Source organism: Oryzias latipes, chromosome 13, assembly GCF_053564925.1.
Source record: "Oryzias latipes strain Hd-rR chromosome 13, Olatipes_Hd-rR_3.1".
NCBI classification, from domain to species: Eukaryota; Metazoa; Chordata; class Actinopteri; order Beloniformes; family Adrianichthyidae; genus Oryzias; species Oryzias latipes.
Genome location: NC_136249.1, coordinates 23,762,584 through 23,780,735, shown reverse-complemented (window position 1 = coordinate 23,780,735; position 18,152 = coordinate 23,762,584). Strand labels below are relative to the sequence as shown.

Genomic DNA, 18,152 nt, shown 5'->3' with positions numbered 1-18,152 from the left:
GCCGCTGTAGACTAAAAACGGAGTTGTTGCTCCTCTGAGCCACTTTTCTGTCAGCTCCTTTAAGGGTTTTAGCCCTGAACTGTATTGATATCACAACAAAGGAGTTTATGTCCTTCATCATTGTCCAGTTTTTCCTGATTACATTTATCAAATAAGGTTTGTAGGGATCTACCACCACACAAAACAGCAATAAAAAACAGCTAAGTTTAGCTTTTTGTCACAAATTAACACTAAAATAGTTATTAGTAAAAGTAACAATATTAGCTGATAGTTCAATGGTTTGAATTGACATCTAATCTTTTTCGAACTGTCTGAAATTGGAGCAAACTAAAGTGCTGGCTGCTGTATTGCATGCTTGTAGGAAAGCGTTTTCTGTCTTGCTTCACCAGCTGTTGTTGTTGGCAGACACCATTTATGTGTTTTCTCGCCAGGAAGTTATATGGTGTCAATAAATGTGGTGAAAAAGCAGAAAAACTACATTCCAGACACATACTGTTTGTTGCCCTTCTACTCAAACAAACTAAATCAACATGTATAAAGATGTGAGCTTTTCCATACATCCATCCATCCATCATCAGAATCCCCTTTGCGGGTTACGGGGCTGCTGGACCCCACCCAGCTACTGTTGGGCAAAGGTGGGTACACCCAAGAGGTTACTTACACACAGCTAGGAGTAATTTTATGAGACCAATTAACCTACGAAGAATGTTTTTGATTTTGGGAGGAAACTTGAGTAACAAGAAAACATCCTCAAATGGACGGGAAAAACACACAAGACAAGATCCCAGCCAGGATTTGAACAAGACACAAAAATGAAAGATTTCAAACCATTCAATTCAAAGACCCACCCTGATGAAATTTGTGTTTTTGGCGTTTTAACATGTTCTTGTTGTATTTTTCCGATGATGAAGGACAAATATAAATAAAATTGAGTTTAAAAATTCTGATTACCGTAATTTCCGGATTACAAGCCGCTACTTTTTTCCTGCGCTTACAGCCCTGCGGCTTATTCAGTGACGCGGCTAATTTATGGATTTAATTAGCGGCCGCCATGTACGTACTTTCAAACTCAGTGAATAGTTTGAATTCTTTATCTAACACCAAACACAAGTCAATTATTTTTCAACACACCTCTTAGCAGCCAAACAGCATGGACTTGACTTCAGGTCTTAGACACTTCAGTCATGGTTCAACAAAATGAAACACGCATGCCCGGCCGCATCCCAGAATCCTTTGGTGCCATTAGACCCAACGTGCACCAGATCGCCGCTACAATATGATGAAGCTTTCAAGTTAAAAGCAATCGTTAAAAGTAGCGTAAAAAAGTCCACCGTCACCAACGGGTTTGGAAAAGCCGGTTTGCTGCGTGACGGAGAGAACAGCGCATGGAGTGAATTTACACTCCATTTACGGTTTCTAAGGAAACCGTAAAAGCGGAATTTTGCTTTGAAAAACTCACAGCCTCCGTGTGAGCTGGAGACATCTTCTCCTGCTGATTGAGCTGCGGGGCCGATGGCAGTCTGAAGGCTCCCACACGTAACAACGCACCCGCCCCTCATACACAAAACGTACAGTATTAAGTCCGATTGCTTTGCACAGAAATGATTTGCTCGTTCCACCGGCGCAACGGGGACGAAGTGCTCCTCCTTGAACTCCGACACCTCCTGACCAGAGCTGTCGGAGTAGATAGGAAGGGGAGACAAGGAGCGCGCGGGGCGGGAGCGGAGCGCAGAGGCTTCTGAATTCTGACGCACGCGCTGCACTGAGGCGCGCGTATCACGCTGAGGCGCGCGCTTTTCAGTCGCCGCTGCTGTATTTTACCGGTGTGTTTTTTAACCAGCCCTGTTACTCCCATAACGCTGCCGCGACACAAGCGGAAGGAGAGCTGTTCCCGTTCACCCCTCCATGCACTGCTGATACTTGCTCATTCTTAAACACGTACAACAGAATGGCGAGCCGGGCATTGGCCCCGCCTTTAGCCCCTAAGACTCATGGGAAATGTGGAATCGCGGATGTAAATTTCCTCATCATAACTGAGGGATGTAATGTTGATTATATGGTTACTGTTTGTAATTTTATGTATGATACCTAGATTGTCAATAAGTAAAAAAAAAAATGAAATAAAAACACCATAACTGAGGAACTTGTGAACAGAATAGAGGTCCATGCTGTTTGACAGATGTCGATACACTCAAATTCATGAGCCAGAGGCAAAGCTGGCTCCACCCACAATGTGCTAATGAATTGCACTCACTCTGGGATACTGGCCGTGATCTGTCAGGAGGACAATATCGCCTAACACATGCGCGGCTTGTACTCTGACGCGGCTTGTGTATGTATAAAACTAATTAAACACGTGAAAATGGGTGGGTGCGGCTTGTAATCGGGTGCGCTTTGTAGTTCGGAATTTACGGTATTTATTTGTATAAATTGTTGTGAATCAGGAGCAAATGAAAAAATTCATTTGGAAAAAGAACTTATTTGTGATGTAGAAAATGTGCTGGGTGGGCCACAGGCTCTCTGCTCTCTGGTTCAAAACTGTATGACAGGATAGATCCAATTTTGCTTGCCATTTTTGTTGCACCGGTAATGTTAGGTCAGGGGTGTGAGGGACTGTTAGCTAGTGGGAGAGCGTGTTAAAGCTCTTGGTTATGGGTGATGAGAAGAGGGAGCAGGGTTCGCCCACAACTCTCCGCTATGGACAAACTATGTCCCAGAAAACAACAGTTTTTTGGAATGGGACTTTAAAGCATGGAAACACAGTGACACCTCATAGCTGTGCATTGAACTGTGCCCTTTGTCCACGTGTTAAGCAATTTAAGCACCGTGTCATTGGCATAGACCCAGTTTCTCTTAGAATTTGGGAGATACATTTCAGTTTCTGTTTTGGTTCTTTTCAACAAGACTTTTTACATGTTTACGTTTTGACAAAAGGGACAGCATTGCACTCTCTGGGCTGCCCCATCAACTTCCACATTGTTCAGCACTGAGCTTGTTATTCTGATTCCAACTTTTACAGAGAGCAAAATATTGTTCTAGGAAACAGTTTCTTGAGAATAACCTTCAGAGTCAAGTGAAATGTTGTGGCTTCATATCTGGCAAGCAGGCGATGGCGTACCGAGTCCCTTGAGGTGAGGAAAAGTATGTTTTTCTGAGCTGATAACAAATGTGCTTTTTCAGCAGCACAAAATAAATCACCCGGAGTAAAAATTCCGACTTCTCAATGGGCTTCAACATAAAGAAGCTATGTTTTCTTTAATATACGGTAACTACATCTGTGTTGTACACTGAAATGAGTTTGTAAAGAAACATTGCAAGTTGATAATACAATTTGACCCCTATGGTTCCTTTATTTATACCAACGACTTATTTGAATCTATATTCCTTCAGAAATGATGAATATTTTGTACATTATAAGTAAGACTTTAAAGCAGATTTTTCAAAAAAAGGCTAATGCATTATGAAAACCTTTACTGATTGATTTCCGACTGTTTTCATATTGGCTGAAAAAAGCTTCACAAGAGCACTGACATCCTTCTAAAGACTTCATACTGAAAGCAGAAGGTCAGGCAGGTCAAGCCGATACAACAGCTTTGATCTCTGAGTTCTTGTAATCATTTCCTGGTTTGTATTCTGTTGGTGTAAAACAGTGTGTTCTCCTCACTAGACTGCACACTTTACAGGAACAAGACTCTGCTGTAATGAAGGAGCTGACATTTCTATTTTTATTCACGTGTAATTCATCAAAGAAATGTGGCTTCTCAGCAATAACATATTAGTGTTAATCACAATCAAAAATCTTTATGCTGTTTGCATTTTTCACAGAAAGTAATCTAATACACCAAAGCAGCAGTTACATGATGTTATCATTTCTGTGTGTTATTAGCATTTTACATATTTCTGCAGGGGTTTTGGTAACTGTTTTATAAAGTAGGGTGTAGTCCAATGAGGTTTGCTGACATTTGTTCTATACACAAAATTTTGTCACAGCATTCCATGCAGATTGAGGTGTGAACATCACAGTCCATCTTTGAAATAATCATCAGTCTTTTTGTTTTTGTACGAATTGTCAGACATCATAATTTTTGTGGTTTCTGTTGTTATTAAGTGTAGCAAAATAGTGCATTTTACAGCCAGAAAGAAAAAACTAAAGACCCCCCTCCCATCACCTTAATATGAGATGATATGAGGAAGGGGGTCAGTTGGGGACAGCTGATAGACTGTCCCCCGGTGGTCAAACAGCCGTCCCCTGGCCCACCCAAGCATAGGGCTCAGGTCTCCTCAGCCCAGGGGTCCCATCCCCCGAAGCACCGACCCCCCCAGGCTCCACACCACCCACCCCACACAGAGAGAGGAGCCAAACAGCGCTAACCCCCCTCACCCCCCCGGAGAAAGCCCAGGTCCCTGGGAGAGCTCTGGTCAGGCCTCGACGGGACCGAGGCAGCCAACCAGCCGGGGCGACTGCCGATTGCCTCAGCGGAGACCCCGACCCGTCAAACCTCCAAGGTCCCGTACCGATAGTGGACCCTCCGCCTCTCCCAGGCAGGCCCCACACCCCTCAGACCCCACAGCCATGGTAGGTGTCACCTAAAGTGACCGCAGGCCCCAAGAGGTTTGCCCTGCCCCGTCCCAGAGCCAAGGAAGGAGTGATCCCTGCAGTGCCCCAGCCCATCCAGCACTGCTGAGTCGCCCCCTGAGCACTGCGCCCCACCAACACCCCCCCCCCCAGCAGAGGCAAAAAGACCACCACTCTACCCCCCTAACCACACACCCCCAACACCGAGCCCGGGAGACCACGAAGCACCCCAGCCAGCCCCAACGAGGCACCGGACCCGGCCTCCCGACTAACGGAGCCCCCACCGCCCTCCACCGGGCACAAAATAATTTGTAGTTAATCTGTTATATTTTATAAAATACTACATATTTAATAATGTTGACATGAATTTACAGCTCTTGCTAGATTTTGCTAAGAAACTAGACCGTATGGCACTTTTAACATTAAGGATTGCAGGCCTTTGACAAAGATGATCCACTAATAACATTTTTATTGTTCGTGTATAATACGTGTAGTAAAAAAAGTAGTAAATGTTCCAACCAACAACTTTTTTACTGAAGAAAATTCTAGTAAGTGCTCTATTGTATTCTAAATAAGACCAAGTTTTCTTTATGCATTTCGTCATTAAAAGTAGAGATTGAAACTGTTTTGGATTCTTTTTTCACCCCACATAGTCGTGCGTTTGTTTTATTTATGCTTCTGGGCTGAGAAACAAATATGTTGCCCACAGCCGTCATTGGCCTCACTCATTGTGGGTTTCTTCTGAGTGTTTCTAAATGTCTGTCCTAAGCCATTCAAATCTGACAAGAAAGCTGTCACTATGTTTGTGTTTTTGTGTGCACACAGAGAGGTTGGTAAAAACTTGCTTTTGTAACTTTTCCGTGCACTTACTGCCAATAAAAATGCATTAGGAGTGTTGGAGGAAACATTAACAGATGGTCTGGATCAACTGAATTGAAGGAATTTAAGTGAATCAAGCTAAATTGCAGGTATTGAGACTGTTGTTTTGAAAAGCCAACAAGCACTTAACAGTCTCAGGTTATTGGAAATTAAAACTGTACTTTTTATTTTAATTCATTAAAGTCCCACTCCAATCATCTTATGATCTTTTGCAAAATCGTTCCCAGTGGTCTTTTAATTACTATTTTACAGTTTTAGCCAAAACTACAAAACCTGTGTCATTTTCTGGGACATGGCTTCTGCAGAGCGACAATAGTTCATCATCAGAAACTCGCCTACACTAATATCCTCACTACCCCAAAGTAACTTTAGCGGTGCAACATCAATGGTGAGCAATTTCAAAGCTATCCAGCTGTACAGTTTTCAGCCAGATACCAGAATGGATGAGGAAAACAAAGATGTACATGATCTTTTTGTGTGCAAGTGGACACATCAGAATGGAGAGGAGCAGTGAGCCTTTGGTCTTTTACTTGCTGGGTCACAAAAGAGAGCTTTTTCAAACTGCATTTTTTCATCTGCTGCTGATTCATCCCGATTTTATTAAAGAAATACTCATGAATGCAGTTTTAATCATAAATTCTTTACTTTCTGTCCTTCAAAATGAGAAAAATGAAACAAGAACACCAAAAAACACTATCTTTATTGAAGTGGGTCTTTAAACGTTTTGCAGATTATTCTTTTTATTCCTTTTTGATTGCTATAGAACAATTAAATATATTCTATGCCTTGTCTGATCAAAGTGCAAACGACTTTCTATTTTGGTAGCGTTGAAAAAATTCTGAAAGCATAAGATGCTACGTTTATTACAAGACAACATCACGACTTGTGTCTCTTTAAAATGCTATCAGTCAGTTTCTACAGAAAAATGGGACTGTTGGCATTAGGTGCACGTAAAGTCATCCTTCTATTCCTATCCTCTTTCAAAAAAAAAAAGATTAAAATCAGCCAGAATATGAGGCATGTTTGAATCGATTTTAAGACAGGTTTTCTTTGTCTTTTGAGTGTGTATTTGTGAGTGTGAGGGGTTATGTTCTGTCCTGGGGGGATCTAAAATTTCTTAACTTATACTGTGGTATTTTGGGCTGCATGACAAGATCTACATTCTGTCAAAAATGTGTGAAAGTATCAGCACTTACTTGTGGTCACCTTTATGCACTGCTCTGTTTTTTTCAGCCAGACATGCTGTGTCGGGCGCTGTTTGTCTTAGCATGGCAACATGATCTGTGGACCACCTCAGACATTCCTGCACCTCTGTTTGGGTTTGCACTCTTTCCTTCATTCTCCTGGCTAACGTTTTGGTCTAACATCTCAGTTCACTGTGTTTGACTTTAAAAAGCGCAGACAAGGACAAATTAGCCATGACTGGTGGTATTTTCCATCTTTCTCAGCAGTCTGTGAGCAGGCAATAAATAATTACGACTACACAAAATCTAGTTACAAGACTGCTTGAGTCTGAAATAAGTGGAAGTCTAAAGTGAGATGGTTGGACTTTACACTCCTCTTTGTAGGAAGAGTCTTGATTTACTTTTGTGTCAAACAGTCAACCAGTCATGTCAAGTCCTGTTAGTAATCCTATGGAATAAAACCAGAGACTTCAAAAACAGTCTATGTTTAGGGTTAGAAAAAAACAATTTATTCATTTTTTTTTTTACAGTCAATGACTGACTTTCTATGTCAAGGAAAGCGTAATCACAAAGACTCATTTAAATTTTCTTTTGGATCCAGATTTATGTCAGGTAACGGCAGTTCCTCCATTTTCAAAAGCTCTGTAGTTTAATTGCCTTTCTTCTCAACAGTCCAATGTCACTTTATGACAGTTTTTTGATGGATAATCCACTAATTCTATCAAATCAGTCAAGAAAACCTTTTAAGTTGAGCTAACTTTTTCAGACATGCTGCTCCTTTGGGCAAGGTTTGAAATCTCACCTAAAGCAAATTCACCTTCGAGTTAGTTCTGGTGTTTAAATCCTGGCCATTATCCCAAACAAACCTCAATTTGAAATAAAATACTGCTTTCTGAATGGGCTTGTTTGATCATACCAGTTAAATTGAATGAGAGCAAATTCTAGATAAACCATGTGGGAAAAGTTGCTTCTATTCACAGTATTCTGTCATGTAAACACCTAATTTAAAGCAGCAGGAGGCATCCAAATAGGCATTTCAGTACTCTGCATATTTTCTAGTAGTTTTATTACTTTTTTTGTCATCTGATGGAGTTTTCTGAATAGTCTCTGGTTTTAAAGAGAGCCTCAACCCGTTTGCAAAAGCTGGGCCTTGTGTTCTCTTGCTCTTTGTGACTGGGGCTCATGTGGAGGTCTCTCTGGTCCCGTCCTTGGGTGGCTGGTGTCAGGTTGTCCTAGGAGTGGACGCTCTTGGATCCCGTCACAATGGAGCTGCCTGTGCTGCCCACTAGTGGGGTCTTCTGTGGTGATCAGGGGTTTACACCTTCACTCCTACATTCAAACTCACACAGTCAACTAAACACACCTGCCTGCTCACTTTTACACAAACACAGATATGCATCCAGACATGCCCGATGTATGATGGATTTATATGATGGTTATTTGTTCATATTGCATTGATAGTGTTTGCAATAACGTGTGTGTGTATGCTTCAGTTCATTTCCTTTAAAAAAAAACAAAAAAACTACAATGGTTTTAAATGTTAAGTTTCTACATGCTGCCTTGATGTATTACCCACTAGATTTCTAAAGTCTGTCCTGAACAGTGTGTTGCCATCAATTAGTCAAATAGTTAACATGTCTCTTCAATCTGGAATATTTCCAGAGGCCTTAAAAACTGCAGTCATTAAACCCCTCCTGAAAAAGAACGGTCTTGATCCCACTGTACTGAATAATTACAGACCTATCTCTAATCTGCCATTTTTAGGAAAGGTCCTTGAAAAAGTTGTCTACCAACAGCTCACTGATTTTCTCTTATTAAACAATTCATTTGATGTTTTCCAGTTAGGTTTTAGACCCCATCATAGCACAGAAACTGCTCTTATCAAGGTAACCAACGACATCCGCCTGAACACTGATGATGTCAAAGTCACTGTCTTAATCCTGCTAGACCTGAGTGCTGCCTTTGATACTGTTGATCATGGGATCCTTTTGCACAGACTCCAAGACTGGGTTGGCATCTCTGGATCTGCCCTAAGTTGGCTCAAGTCTTATCTGGAAGACAGGAAATATTTTGTTGAAATTGGGAGTTGTGTCTCAGACTACATGGGCTTGAATTGTGGTGTGCCCCAGGGATCGATCCTGGGACCCCTTCTGTTCAACCTCTACATGCTGCCACTAGGGCAGTTAATACGCAGTAATAACATATCTTATCACAACTATGCAGATGATACTCAGATCTATGTGTCACTGACAACAGGTGAATATGGGCCGGTGGATTCACTCAGCAGCTGCCTCCAACAGATCAGTGCGTGGATGCAGAACAACTTTCTCCAGCTAAACTCAAACAAGACCGAAGTTATTATTTTTGGCCCACAGAAACAAAGAGAAAGTGTCAGCAGCTACCTTCATTCTCTGTCTCTTAAACCCTCAAATCAAGTCAGAAATCTAGGGGTAATCATGGACTCTGACGTGAACTTTAACAGCCATATCAAGTCAGTAACATCAGCGGCATTTTACCATCTGAAAAACATTGCCAAAATCAAAAACATAGTGTCAAAGCCAGACCTGGAGATACTTATTCATGCATTTGTCTCCAGTAGGTTAGACTACTGTAACGGCCTGCTCACCGGCCTCTCCAAACGAGGTGTAAAACAGCTTCAGTACATCCAGAATGCTGCTGCTCGAGTCCTGACCAAAACCAGGAAGTATGATCACATTAGTCCTGTGCTCAGGTCTCTGCACTGGCTCCCTGTACCTCAAAGAATAGACTTCAAAGCAGCTCTGCTTGTGTACAAGTCTCTCCATGGCCGAGCACCAAAGTACATCTCTGACATGTTAGTGCCATATGAACCATCTCGTACTCTGAGGACCACAGGGGCCGGCCTCCTGTTGATTCCCAGAGTCAGAACTAAACAAGGGGAATCAGCGTTTCAATATTCTGCAGCTAAAATCTGGAACAGCCTCCCTGAAGGCGTAAGACAGGCCTCTTCTGTGTTCATGTTCAAATCTAGACTTAAAACATTTCTGTTTAGCCGTGTATATGACTGAAAGGTCCTATCTGCACTTTTCTTTCCTTTCCTTCCTTTTTTTTAATCAATTTTCAAATTGTTTTTTTCTTTTCTTTTAAAGTAAATTTTACGTTGATTATTTCTATGATGTATTGTGATTTTAATGCATTTTTCTGTTTTGTGAAGCACCTTGAATTACTTTGTGTACGAATTGTGCTATACAAATAAACTTGCCTTGCCTTGAATGTGCAAACAATAGTTAGATGAATGTTTGTATGGACATTTGAGTGTGTAGATGTGTGGTTTTGTTCACAAAAATGCAGTATTGATTTTGTTGACCATTTTGATGTTTTCCTTTTCTGTGTCCACTTTTAAAATATTTTTCTGTACTCTTTCCCATTTTTTTTCTCTCCCTGTCATCCCTGAACTCTCTTGTTCAATCCGGTCCATAACTTTAAACAAACAAAACCAATTATAAAAGTGTCATAGAAATAAAGTTTAGTTTCAAATGCAAAATGGGGTTATATCAATATACTCCGGGTTTGCCCAAGGAGTATATGATAGAATCCCAACAACAAAAAAAACCATCAGCTGGATCTCAGCTTCTGTATGTCTATGCAGCTGCTGGTAAGGACAAAATAAATAAATAAATAAATATTTCTATTCCTACAACAAATAGAAACCCCATTTTCAGGTTTTCCAGGATATGCTCTTTATTAGAGAATGGCATGCATGTAAACATAGTGCATGCCTGAAAATAGACCATGTAAAAAACAAAAAGCACAAGTTAACAGTGATGTTATAACACACAGTGCAAGTGACTCAACCACCTTAAGTTTGAGTTGAAATAAACAGCACACAGGGCTACTATGAGAACGTACTAATCCAAAAATGTTCAAAGAAATGTATGGTTTGCTAAAAAAACAAAACAAAAAGTGAAGAGGGAACAGTGCTTATCAATATATAGCAATCAAATGAATACACTGTTAAGTCTTGGAAAGTAACAAATGCTTTATTTCTTGAAAGGAATTCAACAAATGATCCCAACAAAATTGCTTTTGCAACATAATTGTAGTTTAATAAAAAAATTAAGATTTCGTCAGTAAGATACCTATGCTAAACAGTCAAGTTAAACAAATATGTTTTATTTTGTAAATAGAACACGAACAAAATTTACTCAAGCTAAAAAACACTTAAGATTTAAAATTATGAAACTACTAAAAGAACTTTAGTTTGCTGAAACTGGAAAAGACCTGACCTGTTTTTAGACCACAAAAAGTTCTGAATGATGTTAGCAATATGATAAATTAAAATAAGGCTTATTTTATTGTTCCTTGGCAAATGGTGTTCTGCCTTTAAAATAAAAAAAATGCGTTAATTTTAGAGGTGCTGTTTTTTTTAGAATAGCATGCAGGTCTTCATGCAGTTTTGTCACCTGTCTGCTCACAGCTTGTTTTAGTTCATTTCCCTCTTACACAAACAACTCTTGTAACCGCATGATGTTTTTTATTTGGTCTGTTCATCAGTGAAGTGTCCTTATTTCATTTGTTGAGTATGTAAAAATTGCCCTACAGTGTGGAGGCAGGGGTTCAACTCCTGACTGTGGAGTCTCCATGTTCTGTAGGATAGGCTCCAGTGACCTTGCACAGGAATAAGTAGATAAAGAATGGAATTTAAATTTTAGGGTTAGAATGCTGGTTGTGGTTACTGTCTTCTTCTTCTTCTCCCTTTTCTGCTGCTCCCTTTAACCCTTGTGCTATCCTATGACCCCAGCCTTACATTGATGTGTTCTCCCTTCCATGATAAAGGTGGATAAAGGTGGAAAGATTTCATGTAATCCATGGACACCAGTGAAGATCACAAATCATTGAAGAAAAAAGGTTCAGCGCACTGTCTAGTGGGTCTAGATGACCCAACTCCCAACGTCAAAGTGCCTAGGATAGCACAAGGGTTACGAGTCGCCACAGCAAATATTCCACCTCCATCTAATCCTTTCTTCAGTATCCTCCTTACTCACACCAGCCTTTTATGGACGTTCTCTTACTGATTTGCAATTTTGATTTGGCTTTGGTTTTATGTCAGATGCTCATCCTGTCACTGTCACAACCCTCTGCATTTCAAGGAGCTAGATTACTGCTTACAGTTACAGTACTTACAGAAAATCACAAACTTGGCTTTTTTCTCCCTCATTTTTGTTTGCCAAACTAAAGTTTAACAATCAAATTTAAAAAAGTAAGTTTATTCTAAAAGTGCATAGACATACTGTCATTTGTACATCAAGACAGTGAGTTTGCAACACTTCCTTTCATGCACTTCTGTAGTTTTTGTGAACAAACGAGTGCTTAGGCAAGAGGAAAACACAAGGCTACTAATGGAGCTTTAACCGGTGTGTTCATTAATATTGAGATGCAGAGAGTCCAAGTAATGCACCTACACCCACACAAGCTGGAATGCACACCATTCACATAGAGGAGGAAAAAAAAACAAATGAGCTTGTCATATCACACCAAGTTAATGCCCTCCTTTGAACTCCCCCCTCTCTCACTGCCTATTGCTGTGTGTCAGTATAATGACGGAGAACAAAAAAATAGCTTATCATCACGAGCTACTCTGCATAAACGCTCAGACAGCAGCAAATAATTTCCCTCCTGCTCTTTCAGTAAACATCCAGGTAAATTACTCTCATCTGCTTGTTTTCTTTTCCATTTTTTTCCTCTTTTTCTACAGATAATTGGCTGCATTATGCTTGCCATGCAGGAGAAATGTATAACGCTGATTATGGTGCTGCTGTTGTAAAAAGAGAGTTTGGAGATCACCCAGAGGGATGGCCACGAGACAGATGAACATTTTGGCACATTTTGATTATTTTTGTCCCCGTAGAACTGTAGCATTGGCTCATCAGGTACAGTACTCTGTATTCAGGGCATGCTGAGCTGTGAAGGAGCCCAAATACAACTCTGGGGTTTTAAATCTTCAGCAAGGCTCATAATAAATTCGGAAAATAAAGATTGATACGTGTGGTTATTTTTGGATCATACAGGCTTAAGGTGAGTTTCACATGCCTGTTTATTCCTAAATTATAAACTCCAGGTTATGTTTCTCGCAGCTACATATTTATGACAACACAGCACTTTCCTGCAGGACAACGGCTCCATCTGCTGGACAAATCTAAAATTCTGTCTGACTGCTGCTTTTTCAGTTTAAACCTAATGGTGCTGTAAATATAAGAGCGAAAAAAATCCTGAAACATTTTTATTTCAGATTGGCATGTTCCCACTTATACTTATACGTATACTTGACTGGGAATTATTAGGATATCAAATCAAACTTTATTTATAGAGCATGTTTTACACCTTAGGTAACACAAAGTCCTCCACAGTAAAAAAAAATATTTTTCAAGTTTAAAGACCAAAAACCTCTTACAAGCCCTTGAATTGAAAGTTGATTAAATAGATACAAAAAGATAAATTTCACAAAAATAAAATTTAGAAAGGCACACTCACTCTTCAATTCCTCTCAAATCCAACCTAGTTTAAGATAAAAATGACAGAAACAATAGGAATATAAAAATCAGGGAAAAAAGGCTATTCTCCAAAAGCATGTCTTGCAAGTAGATTGATGATTAAAAATCTTTTCAGTTAGGAATTTTGTGCATGAGCCTGTATGAAGAACTGATGATCTATTCAAGGTCATTATCACTGGGGTTTTCTCAAGTCCAGAGCATTTCTTTTTTCAGTGTGAATCAGGAATAGGCAAACAAATCCTGTTTAAAAAGAGCGTATTTGTGAAAATATTCAGGGTGGGCCACAAGCTCCAAGCTCTGAGCAACATGGAGGGGACGGGGTTGCTCTGCACTAATGGTTTCGCCCACAACTCAAAGGCAAATTTCTGATGGACTACTGCCGCAATGCAGAAACTATGTTCCAGAAAACAATACACGTTTTTTTCTTTTGTTTTTTTTCTGGATAAAAGGGCATAATCATATTTAAAAGACCACTGGGAATGCTTTTAAAACATATCAAAGTTAGTTTAAGTGTATGTATCCTCTTTATGTGTTCTGTTTTTTCTTTCTTTTAAGATCTTTTGGTGAGATCATGATCCACTGGTGATATATTATACTGACTGCTTCTAAGAAAACACACATAAAATCATTAAAGTGGAAGGAATCTGTGCAGGAAAGCTCAGTAATTAAAAAAAATGAAATAAATTCAAATTATTAACCTTAAAAGTAATAAAATTTGTGAGAAGAAAACTTCCAAATGTACAATATATAAATCTATTACAAATAAAAGGAAGAGGTCAGCAGAAAATCTATCATGTCGTATTGAACCTGATTGCTTCTTCTACAAAACAAATAACAAAAATAAATTGAAATGCTTTTATCTTGGTTTTATATTGTGACTTGGAATCTCTTAAAAATAGCAGCAAATCTCCCCTCTAGCCTGTTTTTTTTAAACCACGTTCACAAATTGTCTTGAAATGCTGAAGGAGCAATATAGGTGAAACAGCATGTCAACACTGTGGCAGAGCAATTTTACCTTGTTCCCCTCACATATAGCGTCACTTCACAAAGTATTACCAGCTGAGTGACTACTCACTGAGCTTTTTTTTTCTTGTCACACATATAAAAATACAACCTACAAGCCAATCCCCCCCCCCCCCCCCCCCCCAAAAAAAAACATGCCTGCAGCAGTGGGAAAAATAAACACAGATGCAGCTCTGTAGCTAAAAATTTTACCATATGAACTGTCTCCCTCAGAATAAATAGAATCAAGAAAACAATTCAAAACCAAAGCAACTCTGGAAATTCAGAATGAACCAAATCACGGGTATGATTTTTGCAAAGCAGCACATGCAGCAGGTACAAAGAGGATGTTGTTAAGATTTTTTTTTAAAAACACTCACGGTGACTGTAGACAGTGGAGCTTGAATAAAAGCTGTAGGACTTCTGCTAAAAAAAAAAAAAGATGTGTCCTTTAAATAAATCTTATTTTATTTCATTCCAGTCAGGGTCAGAGAAGAGCTTGGCCTATGCAGCCATCATTTGGCCAGAGGCAGAGTACGTGCTCGCACACAAACCTTCACCTCTGGGATGAAAAAAAGTATGCTAAGTCCTCACAGGAAAGTATGACATTCAAGAATGAAATACAATGTAACAATTCCTGTTGAGGCCTTTTTTGGAATCAAACATTTGCACATTGTTAACAACCGACTTCACTTTTTGAAAGTTCTAAGGCCTTAACTTCATTTTTTTTTAAATCTATTTGTTGTTACAAAAAGGAAAAATGAAGACTTTCCTTTATGATTTCAAGAAAAAAGAATCCTGCTTGAGCCAAAGATGCTTTTAAATAACTTAGAAAATCAAACGTTTTTTACTTTAAGAAATGCACCATTGTACACATTTTTGATATTTAAGTTTGACTATTAATACTTGCATTTAAAAAAAAACAAAGTTTAATACATACAAAATCGGAAGTAGTGTGACAAGGTTTATACTGGCAATGTATGGTGTTACACAGTAATCAGAGGGTTCATTTAAAACACCTGTACTGTCTGTGTTCTAAGGAGCAGACGAAGCGTGGTAGCTGGTTCTGTTTTACATTTGTTTCACAAACTTTTTAAGCAAGCAGCTCATTGGACACGTACGGATTAAAGCAGTCTCCTTACCCAGGGTCCCTCTCCTCCTTACTACCATGGCATGCTGGATAATTGAGTTCTTTTCAAACTGTGCTTTTAAAAGAACAATACCTGCTCAGATTCTGGTCTGGGTAGGTCAAAGGATCACAAGACTCACGACTTAAAAGTAACCCAAAACAAATTTGTTAACACCGTGCGTAAGGGGAATGATATGCTGGGTGTTGAATAATTTTGATTGAAGGATGTGCAGCAGAAAGTTGTAGAAATAACTGGGAGTTTTTAAACAAGTTTAAGAGTTTGGGAGAGCAGACTCCTGCATGTGTAAGTTTACAAATGTCAAACATGAACTTGTAGCTTCAGACAGGACAAAAGGGAAAGGTAATGGGGTATGGGTGAAAATGAGGAGTTTATGTGCCAATGACAAAAAGAGAGAAAAAAAAAATAACACACAAAGCAGATAACTAAACAAAAGCAGAGATGTCAAAGGCATCCTGCTTGGACCAAGAAAAAAAACTGGACCGCTTTCACAAATTCCATTATTTAGATTAAAGTAAAGTTTGCATTTATTTTGGGAAATCAATGTCCAAGAGTCTGTAGAAAGAAAAGAGGCATAGAACCTTCAGTCCAGTGTAACATCTGACAGCAGTCTGTGATGGTAAGCTAGGCGAGGCAGACCCAGGCGCTGGAACCCGGAAGGAAAACACAAGGTTAGTAAGTTGATAAGTCAAGTTTTAATGATATTCGGAGTTGCTTGAGATCTTGATCAGGCTGGAGGCTGGAGAGCAGCGGGTTAAGTTGCTGGAAGTAGCTCGAGGTAGTTATGGCTTGAGGCGAGGCTGGTGGTCGAAGTTGGCTCGTGGCGAGGCTGGAGGTCAGTGATGGCTCGAGGCGAGGCTGGAGGTTCTTGGTGTTCCGAGAGGTTCTGTGGCTCAGGTAATCCAGTGACTCAGGTGTCCACTGCTGGTCAGAATGTCCTGAAGGCGAGGCAATACAGAAGTTAGACGTGGACGTGAACGTGAACATGAACACTTGGACTAAACTAGACGAGTGACCAGGTTATGCACAACTGGCGATGAATGCTGGTTCTGGATCTCGTTAAGTAGGTCTGGTCGGTGATGAGGTGAGTGGACACAGCTGGGAATCATCAGGAGCCAAGCAGAGGGGGGGGGGGGGGGGCTGACAGAGGCACCATGACACTTTCATGCATATTGAATACATGAAAGACTGCTGTCAGGGTAATGTTGGCTTTCATGACACTTAAGTGAGGTCATAAAAACTGTCAACATTTGTCTCAAAACTTTGTTTGATTATTGGTCTTTAGCTTTACTTTACATTTTCAGACTGGGCTTAATTAACTGAAAGTTATAACCATCATAATTAAAATAATTAGGTCCGCCTGTATGATCAATTTATAAAAGTTCCACTTTTTGAATTGAATTACTGAAATAAATCACTTTTTTGTGAGATTCTTGTAGTTAATTAGGCTGCATCTGTTGTGATGCTAGACAGCATTTTCTACAATAACATTATCCGGAGCAATTTGCTTCCTCCCCACAAACAAGTGCCCGTTTGGTGATATTGTCATTTGGCACCATTTCAACTCATTTATCCAACGTATTTGTGGATTGCTGGCAGTTCAGGAGGAAATGACATGTTGGCTCTGGCTTTCATTCATTTGCTTTATTTCAACCAGGTGTTTTTGATTGATTCGATTTCAACAATGAGGCACAGAATTTGGGAAATGCAAATTTTTCTTATAAAACCAAATATTATCTGTGGAAAAATGAAATTAAAAATGCATCATTAAAACTTTCTAGGTGTTTTATCTTTAATTTGTTTTTCTTAATTTCTTCACTGGGCCTGGCAGTTGATTTCTAAGATTTATGCCTGTTTTTTTTTTTTTTTTTAATATTGTATTCCTGAGTAAACAACTCTTTTTCTGAAAACAAAATGAAACGTGAGTTTCAACTCAGTCAGCAGTGGACCTAGCTGCACATTTGTATGTCCGTCAATATCAGTGGGAGAGAGAAAAAGGACACAGAGTGAAAGAAGGGAGCAAAAGGTGTTGTATCTGACCATAAACTCTAGTCATTGTTTCCCTGGAAACAGGTGCTGTGAGCTGAATGTGTGCTGACAGGAATTTCTGATGGTCACCTTGGTTTAGCTTGAACATGTGCCCCCAGATAAAGCATGGAAAAACCAATTCCTTTTAGCTTCATTTTGTAAATTTTCTGTGCTCCAGCTGTTTTCTACTTTTATGTTTGGTGCATCAATTATGTAGTGGAGTATGCTACAAAGTCCCTGTAGCACACTGCCTCATGGAAGATACATAACAGAGCTTTATGTGCTGATACTCACACATGTACAGATAAAATCAGTTAGTAGCACTTTTTTGGACAAATAGGTGTGTTTTTATTATTCAGAAGTTACATCTATCTTTGAGAATCTTTTGCTTTCACCTTGAGTTACATTTTAAACGTGTCAGTTTGTGGAAATCACGTTCATCAGCCGTGACAGCAATGTTCCTCTTTGTTTTTATTGCAAGTTTTCCTGTCATCATGGCAAACCAGGATGGTACTATTAAGGGTGGTATTTTGAGTGTTATGCTTATTTCTTTTTAGACTTTGTGTTGATCTGTCTGCTGTTTATTTTTTCTTTTCTTTTAGTTTACAAGATGTTATTGTCACAGCTTTCCATCCTGCTGTGACGGAAAGCTGTTGTCCCGCTGTTATCACTATCTTCTCACAAATATACGTAGGTGTCTCACCATGTTGGATCAGGTGTTTCAACCTGCAATGACTCAGAAAGGATGCCAACGTGTTTAGATTGTACCTGATATGGTACTGAGTTCACAATTTCTCCTGCACTA

The 18,152-nt window shown here is 39.6% G+C and overlaps 1 protein-coding gene across 1 annotated transcript in view; it reads right to left on the bottom strand.

Annotated features, from left to right (window-relative positions):
• Positions 1-14,755, bottom strand: part of LOC101170860 (neprilysin) — a 62,421-nt gene extending 47,666 nt beyond the window's left edge. Inside the window, exon 1 of the mRNA XM_078929430.1 lies at positions 14,552-14,755. The gene's annotated coding sequence lies outside the window, so the exon portion shown is untranslated. The remainder of the gene's footprint in view (positions 1-14,551) is intronic.
• Positions 14,756-18,152: the final 3,397 nt, after the last annotated feature.